Genomic DNA, 16277 nt, shown 5'->3' on the forward strand with positions numbered 1-16277 from the left:
TTTCTGTAACCTATATAAATCATTGCATGTGATTTGATGTGTTATATATATTAATAACTAAGACTGGAAAAAAAGAACCTGTTACTGCTCAGTTCATGATTACCAGGAGGCCCACAAGTACTCAGAGACTAGTAACTGATGAAAGTAGTGTACCTTGTGAATTTATTGCTATTCAATAGATTCTGACATTGTGGAAAGGTACAGATGTGTTTGGTCTATGTTAATGGCATAGTTCGCTCACAACAATGCCTTCAAGGCTCCATATGACTTGGTGTCTGCTCTGCCTATTGAACTTATCTCCTATCATTCTTCCATCTTCATTCCCTGTATCCCAGACACCTGTGATAACTGCTGTGATGTAAACATATCAAGTTATCCCCCCTCAGAGACCACACATCACCATCAAGACTTTTATACCCTCTTCCTTTTATTAATTTAATTCTGGTATAAAATAGCAGCATGCCCTGATTGTCTTCTAAACCTTACATTATCTAAAGGGCTCTATAGCACTTACCACTACTTGAAAAAAGAGAGTTATGTTTGTTGATGCATTCAGTTTCCCTCTAAAATGTAGACTTCAGAAGAACAAGGATATTACAGGCTTATTCAAAACAATGTCATCAGTGCCTAGAAGAGAGTCTGGTACTTAGTAAACACTCAATAAATACTTGATAGAACTGAGCATCTATCTGCATTTATCTTGGGTTTAAAGATTACCTCATTAACATTCCTGCAACATTACTTTCTTTCAGTATTTTCTAAAGAAGCCACATTTGTAAAATTCTACTTTAGTAATTTTTATTTTTAACCAAAAACATCAAAGAACTATAAAAACATTTCCAAGTACACATTAAAACATACAGAGTCTTTTATGAGTTTCACTTTCCATATATATTACTTAACCTAACATTCACATACTATTTTTAAAAGATACAAGGATAAATTTCCCCTTCTGATCAGTATTATAGAATATAACATATGGATCAGGAGAACAGGTTTAGAATCAAGTAACCTAGGTTCAAATCCTAATTCCACTTTGTCTCTGAAAAACCAGCCTCTACCTCAAAGCAAACCCTGTCCAAGGAAGGGACATGACCTTTGTCCTTGGAAAAACCCACAGAGCACTCCTAGGCACATTCCCACCCTGCTAAGTTGTTTATCTACAGGAGAGATCTGCTGCACCAGGTGTCCCTGACTCAGTCAGGCTAGGTGGAGATCCATAGCAACCCCCTGGCAGCCACCAATCAGCATGAGACAGGGAAATACCTGGGATGCCAGATAACCCTCCCAGCAGTTTATGGTGGTTGATAACAAGTTGGGAAACCATGTAGTTCAGCACGTACACCCCTCTTGGCTTAAACCAATCAGTTCAAATGAATACCCCTTTTGTACTGACCAATCACCCCTACCCAACTTGTTCCCACCAGTGAATGTGCTAATCATGTTTTAGAGTTGTTATTTGATTTTCCCGCGGTGTGTGATGATTTGCTATGATGTATGTGAAGTCCCTGCCCTCTCCAAAGAATGTATAAAACTGCTGCAAACCCTGGGCTCGGGGCCTCTCAGAGTCACCAGTTGCTGTGTGTGCATCGATTTTGGTCTCTGGTGGTCTTTGGGGGTCCCGAATTCGAGCATAACAAGTCTCTAAACCAGAAAGATTTTACTATTTGTAAAAAAAAAATAAATTGTCCACTTGGTGAAGTGGAAATTTAAATTATATATTGAAGTGTACAATATACAATTGTATAATATAAAATATACAATTTTTAATAGTAGCTTTGTGTAAATGCTAATAATTGTTATTTATTACTATATTTAAAAGCTTTTTTTTGGATGAATGGATGGATGGACAAATGAGTCAAGGAAAGATCCTGTATATATTTCTTCATCAATTTCCTTCCCTCTCTGAGAGGAAATAGACAGATGTTGCCATGGAGACATTCCAGTAAAGTAATACTTTCTGAATCTCAGAAGGACTTGAAAAACAGAACCAGGTAAGAGTGATGGGATAAACAGCTAATTAAAGAGGTTTTGCCTAAGGAGTGTAGGTGGAGGCTTCAGGGTTTTTCAAAGGAGACCTCCCACTAACAGAAGCACTTATGTTTGAGGTCTTATATTGTCAAAGCTATTAGTGGCTGCAGGGGGATATTTGAATTTCAGTGTCTCAAAGGCAGGACAGCCTGGGGAGGAGGGTTATGGGACTGAAAATTTAAGAAATCTGGAGTGTAAAAGGTCAAATTTGAAAATAAAGTTTGGTCTTAAGCACATTTTATTTTTCAGTTCTATATTTGTTCCAAGTCTAATTTTTTAATCAAAATATTGTATTTTTGAAAATAATTTACCTAAAAATACCTTGGTACCTCAGCTTTGTACAAGATTATTAGGTATTGTTTATATACTAGCTGTTTAAATTTTGGGATCTCCTAATTTAGTATTTGATCATTTTAACTCTTTAATGACCGTGTCTAATGGAGTTGATTTCCAGTCACGTTTTTTTTTTCAGTATGTTAGTGTGTACAAAATTACTGAGCATTTTACTATGATATAAAAAAAATGAAAGTCTTCATAGTAGTCATAAGAACTGTTAAATTGGAGCAATACAACTGAGATGGAAATCATGAGGAATGTAGAAAGCTGTATTCTTCTGGTTTTAATTAGATGCTCACTTGACTTAAGCTATTAACTGAGTGTTTGCTGAACTGTGAAGGCAGAGTAAACAATCATTGTTATAAATCCTGTAAATACATTGTCAGATTATATCTGAACTGTTACATGTAAACAGAGCATTTGTTCTCTTTCTGAATAGAATTCCACTACAGAAGTAAATATATTTCTTGTGTTTTAGCTACATAATTTTCTTACTGATATCAGAAGACTTTGAAAGTTCAGATTTGTAAAAATCTAAGTAAGCAAAGTGAGCAAGGGCATCACCATGTGGTAGAACACTGAAATTAAAATATGAGAGAGGACTTTTGATTGGGGGAGTCTTGTCTAAGTTGAGACTACTACAAGTAGTCAGGAAATCATCACAGCTATTTGCTAAACTCCACTCTTTGAACAAATGTTTACTGAACATCTATTATATATCAGGTCCACTTTTGGTTGAGCATAAAAACAAAATAAGTGGCAGGGAAATGGTGGGAAAGTTAAAAGGGATTAAGGAAAAAACCCACATAATGTAGTGTATGATTACTGTAGAGGAAAAACGGTAATACTAGGCAGACTACATGAAGGTTGGTTGAAAGAAAATTATTTTATAGGAAAATAAAGAAAAATATTTTATAGGATGGAAAAGAAAAATATTAAGGGATAGACTTGAACAAGGAGATGCTGTGAGACAAAAAAGACATCTAAGGGATGCAGGTTCCTCTTAGAAGGAATACAAAGTTCAAAGGCCTTCAATCAAATAATATTTTATGGAAATAATAGATGTTCAAACTTAACTCAAATTAGAGAGAATGCTTTGATATCAACCCCAAAACAGCTCTGTATTTGACGTTCATGTGAATCTTTAAGATACTAAGATTTTTCTTTTAAAAAACATTTTAAGAAATATCATCTTATTCAGTATATTTTCAAGCTAAATATTTAAAGTTACTAAATTTAAAATAAAGATTAGTAGTTGGATCATTTGGTAAAAACTAAACTGTTTTCTGAGTGTCATTCAATATCATCTTTTTTCCATTTATTGTTTCATAGACTCCATATACCTTTCTGATATTTGGTCAATATTCTACATTTACACCTTTTTCACAAAGAACGATATTATAACTATGGTATAAGATAATGTCTTTTTCATGTGATCTTGGCAGCAAATATAAGTCATCTTATGCAATTATCTATCTCTGGATATGTACTTTAAAATTGTCTTTATTCATTCCGTCTGCTATAATAAAATACTATAGTATAGATTGGGTGCCTTATGAACAATATACATTCATTCTCACAATTCTGAAGACTGGGAGGTTCACTGACAGATTCCATGTCTACTGAGAAGCCACTTATTGCTTCATAGAGCTCTCTGGGATCAGTTTTATAGGGGTACTAGTCCCATTCACAAGGGCTCAGACCTCAAAATTTGATTACCTGCAGAAGCCCCCCCCCCACCCCCGCCAAGAAAATCCCCTTAAGGGTTGGGAGTTTGATATATGAATTTGCAGGGGGTGGGGACACAAGTATTCAGATCATAGCATTCTGCCATTACCCCCCAAATTCATGTCTTTCCCATAAGCAAAATATATTCATTCCATCTCAAAAGCCTTAAAAGTGTTAATTTTTGAACCCCAAAGTCTAAAGTTCATAGTCTCATCTAAATATATAAATCAGATGGATGACTCTCAAAGTGTATTTTATCCTGACATAAACTTTCCTTCAGTTTTAAGCCTATAAAATCAAACAAGTAATATATTTCTAATATACAACCATGCCACATGCCATATGTGCAAAACAGACATTCTACGAAACAGAAGAGAAGAAAGAGTCATAGAACTTGAACAAGTTAAAAAACTCAAAGGTTGATGCTGTGTCCTCCAGTCCATCCCACTAGGACTGTGGTAGTGGCTTCTGGAACCACAGGTCTCCCTTCTAGACACAGGGAGGCAGAAGTCCTACTTTGGACACAGTCCTACTTTGGACCACAACTTTGCTGGACAGGTGCTGTGTAGTGTGGATTGGCTCCCATGGCTTTGCTAGGCATAACAATGTCTCAGTTCTCACATGTTGAAGTTGTACACCTAAGGTTCTTTCTGGCTAGAATTGCACACCAGTGGGATCTACTAGCCTGGGGTCATAGTCTACCCACATATCTCCACTGGGCCTTAGTTGAGGTTCTCTGCAGTGGCTTTACCCTATAGGCAGGTCTGTGCCTCTCTAGAGATTGTTGTTCAGGGTACCTTTTATATATACATGGTGGTAACCATGATCTTATAGCTATGTTGGTAATAGCACACACTCTATCAGACCTGAGTGACTAAAGAGATCTATGACTGAGTACAAAGAGCCTGGGATTGTGAGCCTATGTGAGGCAGTGGAGGACCCTCCTTTGAGGGCTGCTCCGCAAAGACCTTGCACTCTGGAAGGGTGATGATCTCTGAAATGTATTCAGGGTCATGCTTCTATTGTCTTGGACAATAGGTTCTGGCTTGTATTCAGAGAGATGTATAATCTGCCCAGTGAATGGGCAGAATGAATAGCTACTTGCCATGAATATCTACTAGCTTCTATTGAGATGAACACTCCTTATCTACACTCCTTGGCCTTGCCCTTGAAGTGGTCTCTTGAACATTCTTTCCCTTTTCTAATTCAGATAGGCTGAGGATTTTTAAGATTTTTTTCATTCATGATTTACAATTTAAAACATTTCTATCTTCTCAAATTTGAAAGCTGGTAATCAAAGCAGTCAAGCTGTGCCTCCAACATTGTTTAGATATTTCCACAGGCAAATATCCAGTTTCATTGCTCATGAGTTCCCCCTTCTACAAAGCACTAGAACATGAGTACAATTCACTAGTATTCTTTTGCAATTTATAACAAGAATAGGCTTTCCTCAATTGTCTAAAATTGTGTCCCTTATTTTCATCTGAAATACAAAAATAGGTTTTACTGTCTGTATTTCCACAAACATTCTTTTTTTGTGATCATTTTATTATTCTCTAATTGAAACCTTAAGAAAGCTTTGCCAGAATCACCCTTTCTTGTGCTTTCAGGGCAATGCAGGCTTATTCTAGCACACATCTGAAAACTCTTCAGGCCTATACTCATTACCCAGTTCCAAAGCCACTTTTACTTTTTCAAGTATTTGTCATGTTATGAGACTGAGTGACTCATAACAAAACAGAAATTTATTTCTCATAGTACTAGAGGCTGTGAAGCCTAAAATCAAGGCACTGGCAGATTTGACATCTACTGAGGGCCTATCTCCTGGTTTGTAGATGGTCATTTTCTTTCTGTGTCCTCAAAAGGTGGAAGGGAAAAGAGATCCTCTGTAGGATCTCTTTATAAGGCCCTTGTCCTATTCGTGAGGGTTCATGATCCAGTCATGTCCCCAAATCCTCACTTCCTAAGGCTATCACCTTGACATTTAAAATTTCAATATATAAATTTTGGAGGAACAGAAATATTTAGAACATAACATTAGCCAATGCAAAATAAAATGCAGTCCATTCTATATTTAAAGACCCTTCAGGAATGAAATGACAGGTTTCTCAAAAAGTCCAGGGAATTACAAACAGCTAGACTGTTGACAGATTTTATGGGTTCCTAAACACCTCATCTTTTGCCCCCAAGGTGGGTAGTGAGTTCAGCCTACATCTAGACTGTGGAAAGTAACTAGCATTCACTTTTGAAGCTAAGTGTCAGCCCAAGAGTAGATAATATTTCAAGTCTTTCACAGGCTTATTTTCCATCAGGCTCTACTGTACTTGCTGAGGTACTTTTCTAGTTGAATTTACATAATATTCCTTTTTGTTACATGGATTATTATTTCTGATGACAAAAACATTGAAATTAGCCAATTAAAACATTTTCCAAATGAAAAGGGTTTGTAATATTCATGTAGAATAGGAGAAATTTTCAGCTTCTTCAAGAATAGTTTATAACTTAAAATTTATGGTTTCCCATTTCATAAATATTTTCCTTTTTCTTTCCTCTAGTTCAGATTTTCTTGAATTTTACTTTTCCCCCCTTTCCACCTTGTCAGCTAATTTTTCCTTCCTCTATTTTTCATCTTTCTAACTCATACTTCATACTTTCATAAACATATTATCTTAGATAATGTGATATTTAAGTTTTTCAGTGTCAGAAAAAAGGAAGAAACAGAGTACAAAGGTTGGTTAATATATGTTTTAAAGGCCAATTAAGCTTGTTTTGATTTAACTTTATTTTTATTTTATGTTAGGCAAACTTGCAAACACTAGAAACAAACAACATTATAAATATATGCTCATTGTTTTAATTATTTCTTCAAAATATTTATTATTGCATGTATAAAATCATGGAAAGAAATTTCACATTCCTTCTAAACAGTGTAGTCTTCAATAATTTCTGTTTGTAAAGAAAATTATTGTATTTCCCCAAAATTTTTAAAAAAAATTTAAAGTACAAATATGCTGTTTTTCAGTCCTTCGGGTATAGTCCGAGAAGAGGAATAGCACAGCCACATCAATGTTTATAGTAGCACAATTCACAATAGCTAAACTGTGGAGTCAACCTAGATGTCCTTCAGTGGATGAATGGATAAGAAAAATGTGGCATTTATTTACACAAAATGGACTATTACTCAGCACTAAAAAATAAAAAGATCATGGCATTTGCAGGGAAATGGATGGCATTAGAGACAATTATGCTAAATGAAGTTAGCTAATCCCCAAAAAACAAATGCTGAATGTTTTCTGATATAAGGGGGATGACTCAAAGTAGGGTAGGGAGGGAGAGCATGGGAGGAAAATTACCTCTAGATAGGGAATAGGGATGCGAGGGAAAGGAAGGGAGAAGAGATAGTGGAAAGAGACATTCATCATTATACAAAATACATATATGAAGATGTAAATTTGGTGTCAACATACCTTATATAAAAACAGAGATATAATAAATTGTGGTAGAAAGGTGTATTAAGAATTGTAATGCAAAAAAAAAAAAATAAGAGAGCTCATGTATAATGGCATAATTTGACGTGAACATACTTTATATAAAGAGTTACGAAAAATTATGCTGTGAATGGATAATTATGAATGTAATGCACTCCACTACTGTCATGTATGTAAGAAATAAAAAATAAATAAATAAATTTTAGAGTACAAATAAAAGGATTGAAGTCAAGGAATTAAAAATTACTAGAGTTGGAAAGAGTGACAAAGCTAATGCACACAAAAAATATTCTGTGAAGAGTAACTTTTACGTACAACAACTTTGAGGTTGTTAGGTAGCAATTATACATGAGAAATGGTTTAGGGATTTAAGAAAATACTTAGTTTGGGGGTGGTGTTGTGGCTCAGTTTTAAAAGCACTTGCCTGGCATGTGTAGGGGACTGGGTTCAATTCTCAGCACAACATATAAATAAGTGAATAAAATAAATTTCCATCAACAATTAAAAATGTATATTAAAAATAAATTCTTAGTCTGAGCCAATCAGTTAATCAACAGCCATGCTCAGTGATACAAGGTCTGGCAAGACAGCTAAATCAAAACTAATCTGCCTAATCTCAGCTCTATGAACTATACATTTTACAATAGGGGGAAGATAGATAAACTAAGGGATTCAAAACCAAGGGGCAAGGTTAACCCTATTAAGTAAAACCCTGCAAAAAACAATGCTAACTAAACAATGACCTAAGGAAAAAACAGTGCAACTATAAAACTCACAATTGTCACTGAATGGACTCCTGGGAAAGACAGAAGACTAAGATCAGAGCTCATCAACCATAAATTCTGTAAACCAAGTTCCAATTAGAACCTGTCAGCCAGGCCAGGATGACCCAGTGTTGACCTTAGGTTGTTAAAACAACATTATATCATTGTAATGATAACTCTTTCCCTCAATCTCTTGAGTTTTGCTTAGATACCTGTGGCTCAAAGCTTGTGTGGTGGAGGTTAGAAATCTTTGCCTATGAAGGTTCTTTGAACACTAACTAGAAGAATCTACAGAATTTTTCCAATGATATTTAAAATACTGAATGGGGAAAAGTTACAGGCTTTCTCTAGGATATGGAAGAAAACAAACATGCCCACCTTCACTTTTATTCAAGACAGTACTAAAAGTTCTAACCAAAAATCAGACAAGAGAAAGAAAAAAAAAGAGCTCTCAAATTGGAAAAGAGGTAGTCAAATTGTTACTGCATATAACATGATCTTATATTTAGAAAATCCCAGAGACCTTACAGAAAACCTGTTTGAACTAATAAACAAATCTGTAAAGTTGTAAGATACAAAGTCAACACACAAAGGTCAGTAGTGTTGCTCTATTCTAGAAGCAAAATCTAAAGCAATAAAGCAATCCCATTTACAATATCCATAAGAAAGAAACTGGGAATAAACTTAACCCAAGTAGAAGATTTTTAAAAGGAATACTATAGAACACTGATAAAAGAAATTGAAGGGGGGACCCAACATGGCTGCCGGCAAGGAGGCAGCACTTTCAATGCCTCCGCAGGAACGGGAGCAGAGAGGACCATTAATTCACCTGCATACAGCCTGCTGAGGGACTTCTAGCAAAATTCCGCTGAAAGGAGACCTGCCGGGAATTAGTAAGTCTATTAGAGGGGTCACTTTGTCCCAGACGAGTGAATCTCAGCGAGTGAAACTCAGCAGGAACTCACGGCCAACGCCGAACTCCCGCTGCTGCCCACACTTTGCAGCGTACTTACAAACGGCCACAGCCTGCTTGGGCCCCAGCCGGCCTAGCGCAGAGGCGGTTCGGCGCTGCAAACGACCACCCCATCCGACCACCCCCTCCCCCCCGCCGGGTCGGCGCTGTGAACAACGACCCCCACCCCCCACCCCTGCCCCGCCGCGCTCGTGTAAACAGCTCCCACTGGGGCGCAGTCCCGCCGGCTCAGCCGAAAAACCGCTGCTCACACATTGCAGCGAGCATACGGAAGGCTGGGTCCTGCCTTCCCAGCTCCGTGAGCCGTCTTTGGCGGTTCGGCACTGGAAACAACCACCCCAACCCCCAACCCCGCGCTCGTGTGGACAGTCCCCGCCTGCCGGGCGCTGCTAAAGGCCCCGCCCGCCCGGCTCTTGCACGGGGGAATCAGGAGTGGCGCGGGACCCGCGGCGCGGAATTCCGGCTACCGCTATCACCAGTGCTGACAACTGAGGTCTCTTGCACCAGCTTCCAGGGGCGTGGCTACCAGAGGGCAAGCAAATTCCCTGGGGGTTCTCAGCCCCAAGCTCTACAAACTTAGGGTCCAAGGGAATGGCAAACAGGGAGAATGTGCCCAGGCGTTCTTGAAAACAGGGCTCACAGGAACAGCAGACTTGGTGTGTAGCCAATATTGTGGTGAGCATCACCGTTGCACTCAGGATTAGAGACCCGCCCAGTCCAGGAGGAAGAGCTGATGCACAGCGATTGGCTCCCGCCTACTGAGAGGAGAAGCGTGGCCCGGTGGGCACAGCTCCACCTACTGGAAGAATAGTGAATCGAACTCTAAGACTGCATGTATTTTTTTTTTTTTTTCTTTTCTCTGGTCTCCTGTTTTATTCACACTACGGATGATCTCTCTCATACCAGAATTGTAGTTAACAATCTGAATTGATGAGTCTAAAAGACTGCATGTATTAAAATTTTTTTTTTTATTGGTTTTGTTTTGTTTTTGTTGTTGTTTTCCCCCAATTTTTTTAAATTCATTTTATCTTATTTTTTAATACTAATTTTCATTTTTATTATTGCAATTATGATTTCTTTTTAATTCTTTTTAATTTTCTGTTTCCTTTCTCTCTCTCTTCTTTTCTTCTGTCTTTGCATTTATTTTCAATTCTCATATTCCCCCTTCCTTGAATTCTGCCTGCTTACTCTCATTCTCTTTGGTGACTTATTCCCTCCCCCTATAATACCTTTCCTCCCAAGCAGCAAATAAATTTATAGGAGTAATCAACAACTCAGTAGTCAAACAGAACAAGAAGCAATATGAAAAAGCAAGGAAGGAAAGGAGTACAAACAATGCAGGAAGGCCTAAATATCCAGGAGAATATAGATTCATCAGAAAAATGGTCATATAAAGACCTCAAGGAATACCTTAGACAGATGGAATGGAACCTTAAAGAGGATACGAGACAGCAAATTCAAGCAGCAAAAGAACACATTGAGAACGAATTACAAAAACAGATAAAAGAAGAAGTTAAGCATCTTTATCAGGAGATAGAGATTATAAAAAAGAATCAGACAATAATCTTAGAAATGAAGGAACTTATAAACCAAATTAAAAACTCAAATGAGAGTATCACTAACAGAGTGGAGCAAGTAGAAGCCAGAACGTCAGATAATGAAGACAAAATATATCATCTTGAAAAGAGTCTAGCCAACTCTGATAGGCTGGTTAAAAATCACGAGAGAAGCATCCAAGAGATATGTGATAACATTAAAAAACCAAATTTAAGAGTGATCGGGATAGAGGAAGGCACAGAAATTCAAACCAAGGGAATGTGTAATCTACTACATGAAATAATTACAGAAAACTTTCCAGAAATAAAAAAGGAAACAGATATACAAATTGTAGATGCATACAGAACACCGAGCATACAAAATCAAAGTAGACCAACACCAAGACACATTGTTATGAAGATATCCAATATACAGAACAAAGAGAAAATATTAAAAGCTACAAGAGAAAGGAGGCAGATTACATTCAGGGGTAAACCAATAAGGTTAACAGCGGATTTTTTATCTCAGACACTGAAAGCGAGAAGATCCTGGAACAACGTATTTCAAACACTGAAAGACAATGGATGCCAACCAAGAATTCTGTATCCAGGAAAATTAAGCTTCAGGTACGACAACGAAATAAAAATCTTTCATGATAAACAAAAGCTAAAAGAATTTGCAGCCAGAAAACCAGCATTGCAGAATATCTTGAGCAAAACACTACACGAGGAAGAAATGAGAAACAATAACCAAAGCCAACAGTGGGAAGTGCCCCAGTAAAGACTGACGGAGGGGGGAAAGCTAATCATGGAGAAATAAACTAAATTAAAAAAAAAAAAAAAAGAGAGAGAGACAAATAATCAAACATGGATGGAAGTACAAACCATATAGCAATAGTAACTCTAAACATTAATGGTTTAAACTCTCCAATAAAGCGACATAGACTGGTAACATGGATTAAAAAAACAAATCCAACAATATGCTGCCTCCAGGAGACACATCTGACAGGAAAAGACATACACAGGCTGAAGGTGAAAGGTTGGGAAAAAATATACCATGCACACGGTCCTCGCAAACAAGCAGGTGTGGCCATCCTCATATCGAACAAAATCGACTTCAAGACTAAGTTAATCCAAAGGGATAAGGAAGGCCATTATATACTGTTAAAAGGAACCATTCACCAACAAGACATAACAATTATCAATATTTATGCACCAAATAATGGTGCTGCGACGTTCATAAAACAAATTCTCCTCAAGTTCAAGAATCAAATAGACCACAATACAATAATTATGGGTGACTTCAACACACCTCTCTCACCATTGGACAGATCCTCCAAACAAAAGTTGAATAAAGAAACTATAGATCTAAATAACACAATCAATAACCTAGACTTAACTGACGTATATAGAATATATCAACCATCATCAAGTGGATACACTTTTTTCTCAGCAGCACATGGATCCTTCTCAAAAATAGACCATATATTATGCCATAGGGCAAACCTCAGTAAATATAAAGGGGTGGAGATAATACCATGCATTTTATCTGATCATAATGGAATGAAACTGGAAATCAATGATAAAAGAAGGATGGGAAAATCCTATATCACATGGAAAATGAACAATATGTTACTGAATGATCAATGGGTTACAGAAGACATAAAGGAGGAAATCAAAAAATTCTTAGAGATAAATGAAAATACAGACACAACTTATCGGAATCTATGGGACACAATGAAAGCAGTTTTAAGAGGGAAATTCATTGCCTGGAGGTCATTCCTCAAAAAAAAGAAAAACCAACAAATAAATGAGCTCACACTTCATCTCAAAGCCCTGGAAAAGGAAGAACAAAACAACAGCAAATGCAGCAGAAGGCAAGAAATAATTAAAATCAGAGCGGAAATCAACGAAATTGAAACAAAAGAAACTATTGAAAAAATCAACAAAACTAAAAGTTGGTTCTTCGAAAAAATAAACAAGATTGACAGACCCTTAGCCATGCTAACGAAGAGAAGAAGAGAGAGAACTCAAATTACTAACATACGGGATGAAAAAGGCAATATCACAACAGATGCTACAGAAATACAGAAGACAATTAGAAATTATTTTGAAAACCTATATTCCAATAAAATAGAAGATAGTGAAGACATCGATAAATTTCTTAAGACATATGATTTGCCCAGACTGAGTCAGGAGGATACACACAATTTGAACAGACCAATATCAATGGAGGAAATTGAAGAAGCAATCAAGAGACTACCCACCAAGAAAAGCCCAGGACCGGATGGGTATACAGCGGAGTTTTACAAAACTTTTAAAGAAGAATTAATACCAATACTTTTCAAGTTATTTCAGGAAATAGAAAAAGAGAGAGCTCTTCCAAATTCATTCTATGAGGCCAACATCACGTTGATTCCGAAACCAGACAAAGACACCTCAAAGAAAGAAAATTACAGACCAATATCCCTGATGAACCTAGATGCAAAAATCCTCAATAAAATTCTGGCGAATCGGATACAAAGGCACATCAAAAAAATTGTGCACCATGATCAAGTAGGATTCATCCCTGGGATGCAAGGATGGTTCAATATACGGAAATCAATAAATGTTATTCACCACATCAATAGACTTAAAGATAAGAACCATATGATCATCTCGATAGACGCAGAAAAAGCATTCGACAAAATACAGCATCCCTTTATGTTCAAAACATTAGAAAAACTAGGGATAACAGGAAATTACCTTGACATTGTAAAAGCTATCTATGCTAAGCCTCAGGCTAGCATCATTCTGAATGGAGAAAAATTGAAGGCATTCCCTCTAAAATCTGGAACAAGACAGGGATGCCCTCTATCACCACTTCTATTCAATATAGTTCTCAAAACACTGGCCAGAGCAATTAGACAGACAAAAGAAATTAAAGGCGCAAAAATTGGAAAAGAAGAACTTAAATTATCATTATTTGCGGATGACATGATTTTATACCTAGAAGACCCAAAAGGGTCTACAAAAAAACTACTAGAACTAATAAATGAATTCAGCAAAGTAGCAGGATATAAAATCAACACGCATAAATCAAAGGCATTCCTGTATATCAGCAACAAAACTTCTGAAATGGAAATGAGGAAAACCACTCCATTCACAATATCCTCAAAAAAAATAAAATACTTGGGAATCAACCTAACAAAAGAGGTGAAAGATTTATACAATGAAAACTACAGAACCCTAAAGAGAGAAGTAGAAGAAGATCTTAGAAGATGGAAAAATATACCCTGTTCATGGATAGGCAGAACTAACATCATCAAAATGGCGATATTACCAAAAGTTCTATATAGGTTTAATGCAATGCCAATCAAAATCCCAAAGGCATTGCTTGTAGAAATAGATAAAGCAATCATGAAATTCATATGGAAAAATAAAAGACCCAGAATAGCAAAAGCAATTCTAAGCAGGAAGTGCGAATCAGGCGGTATAGCGATACCAGATTTCAAACTATATTACAGAGCAATAGTAACAAAGACAGCATGGTACTGGTACCAAAACAGGCGGGTGGACCAATGGTACAGAATAGAGGACACAGAGACCAATCCACAAAGTTACAACTATCTTATATTTGATAAAGGGGCTAAAAACATGCAATGGAGGAAGGATAGCATCTTCAACAAATGGTGTTGGGAAAACTGGAAATCCATATGCAACAAAATGAAACTGAACCCCCTCCTCTCACCATGCACAAAAGTTAACTCAAAATGGATCAAAGACCTTGATATCAAATCAGAGACTCTGCGTCTGATAGAAGAAAGAGTTGGCTACGATCTACATATAGTGGGGTCGGGCTCCAAATTCCTTAATAGGACACCCATAGCACAAGAGTTAATAGCAAGAATCAACAAATGGGACTTACTTAAACTAAAAAAGTTTTTTCACAGCAAGAGAAACAATAAGAGAAGTAAATAGGGAGCCTACATCATGGGAACAAATATTTACTCCTCACACATCAGATAGAGCCCTAATATCCAGAATATACAAAGAACTCAAAAAATTAGACAATAAGATAACAAATAACCCAATCAACAAATGGGCCAAGGACCTGAACAGAAACTTCTCAGAGGAGGACATACAATCAATCAACAAGTACATGAAAAAATGCTCATCATCTCTAGCAGTCAGAGAAATGCAAATCAAAACCACCCTAAGATACCATCTCACTCCAGTAAGATTGGCAGCCATTATGAAATCAAACAACAACAAGTGCTGGCGAGGATGTGGGGAAAAGGGTTCTCTTGTACATTGCTGGTGGGGCTGCAAATTGGTGCGGCCAATTTGGAAAGCAGTATGGAGATTCCTGGGAAAGCTGGGAATGGAACCACCATTTGACCCAGCTATTGCCCTTCTCGGACTATTCCCTGAAGACCTTAAAAGAGCGTATTACAGGGATACTGCCACATCGATGTTCATAGCAGCACAATTTACAATAGCTAGATTGTGGAACCAACCCAGATGCCCTTCAATGGATGAATGGATTAAAAAAATGTGGCATCTATACACCATGGAGTATTACGCAGCACTAAAAAATGACAAAATCTTGGAATTTGCAGGGAAATGGATGGCACTAGAGCAGATTATGCTTAGTGAAGCTAGCCAATCCCTAAAAAACAAATACCAAATGTCATCTTTGATATAATGAGAGCAACTAAGAATAAAGCAGGGAGGAAGAGCAGGAAGAAAAGATTAACATTAAACAGAGACATGAGGTGGGAGGGAAAGGGAGAGAAAAGGGGAATTGCATGGAAACAGAGGGAGACCCTCATTGTTATACTAAATTACATATAAGAGGTTGTAAGTGGAATGGGAAAATAAACAAGGTGAGAAATGAATTACAGTAGAAGGGGTAGAGAGAGAATATGGGAGGGGAGGGGAGGGGGGATAGTAGAGGATAGGAAAGGTAGCAGAATACAACAGTTACTATTATGGTATTATGTAAAAATGTGGATGTGTAACCCATGTGATTCTGCAATCTGTACTTGGGGTAAAAAAGGGAGTTCATAACTCACTTGAAGCTAATGTATGCTAATGTATGAAGTATGATATGTCAAGAGCTTTGTAGGGTTTTGAACAACCAATAAAAAAATAAAAAAATAATAAAATAAATTAAAATTCCATAAAAAAAAAAAAAAAAGAAATTGAAGATGATGATGCACCCACCAGGTTACCCTCCCCCTCCCCACCAAAGAGACCCCCACCATAACTGTAAGTATATGCTTCTCTCCTAGTAAACAAAATCTTTACAAAGAGTGTAAGCAAGATTTCTGCAGAGAGCTCATAGTGGTTTGAAGCTTCCTCTTTGTTATAAAGGCTTGGTTAATCTTTCCTGTAAAAGTTGAGTCTGCGGATCAAGTTTGCTGCTATGCAAAATTAT

General features: G+C 37.1%; 1 protein-coding gene across 3 annotated transcripts in view; it reads right to left on the minus strand.

The window, feature by feature from the left end:
- Positions 1-16277, minus strand: part of Csmd3 (CUB and Sushi multiple domains 3) — a 1108856-nt gene that overhangs the window by 143183 nt on the left and 949396 nt on the right. The window lies entirely within an intron of this gene.

This window comes from Callospermophilus lateralis, chromosome 16, assembly GCF_048772815.1.
Source record: "Callospermophilus lateralis isolate mCalLat2 chromosome 16, mCalLat2.hap1, whole genome shotgun sequence".
Lineage (NCBI taxonomy): Eukaryota > Metazoa > Chordata > Mammalia > Rodentia > Sciuridae > Callospermophilus > Callospermophilus lateralis.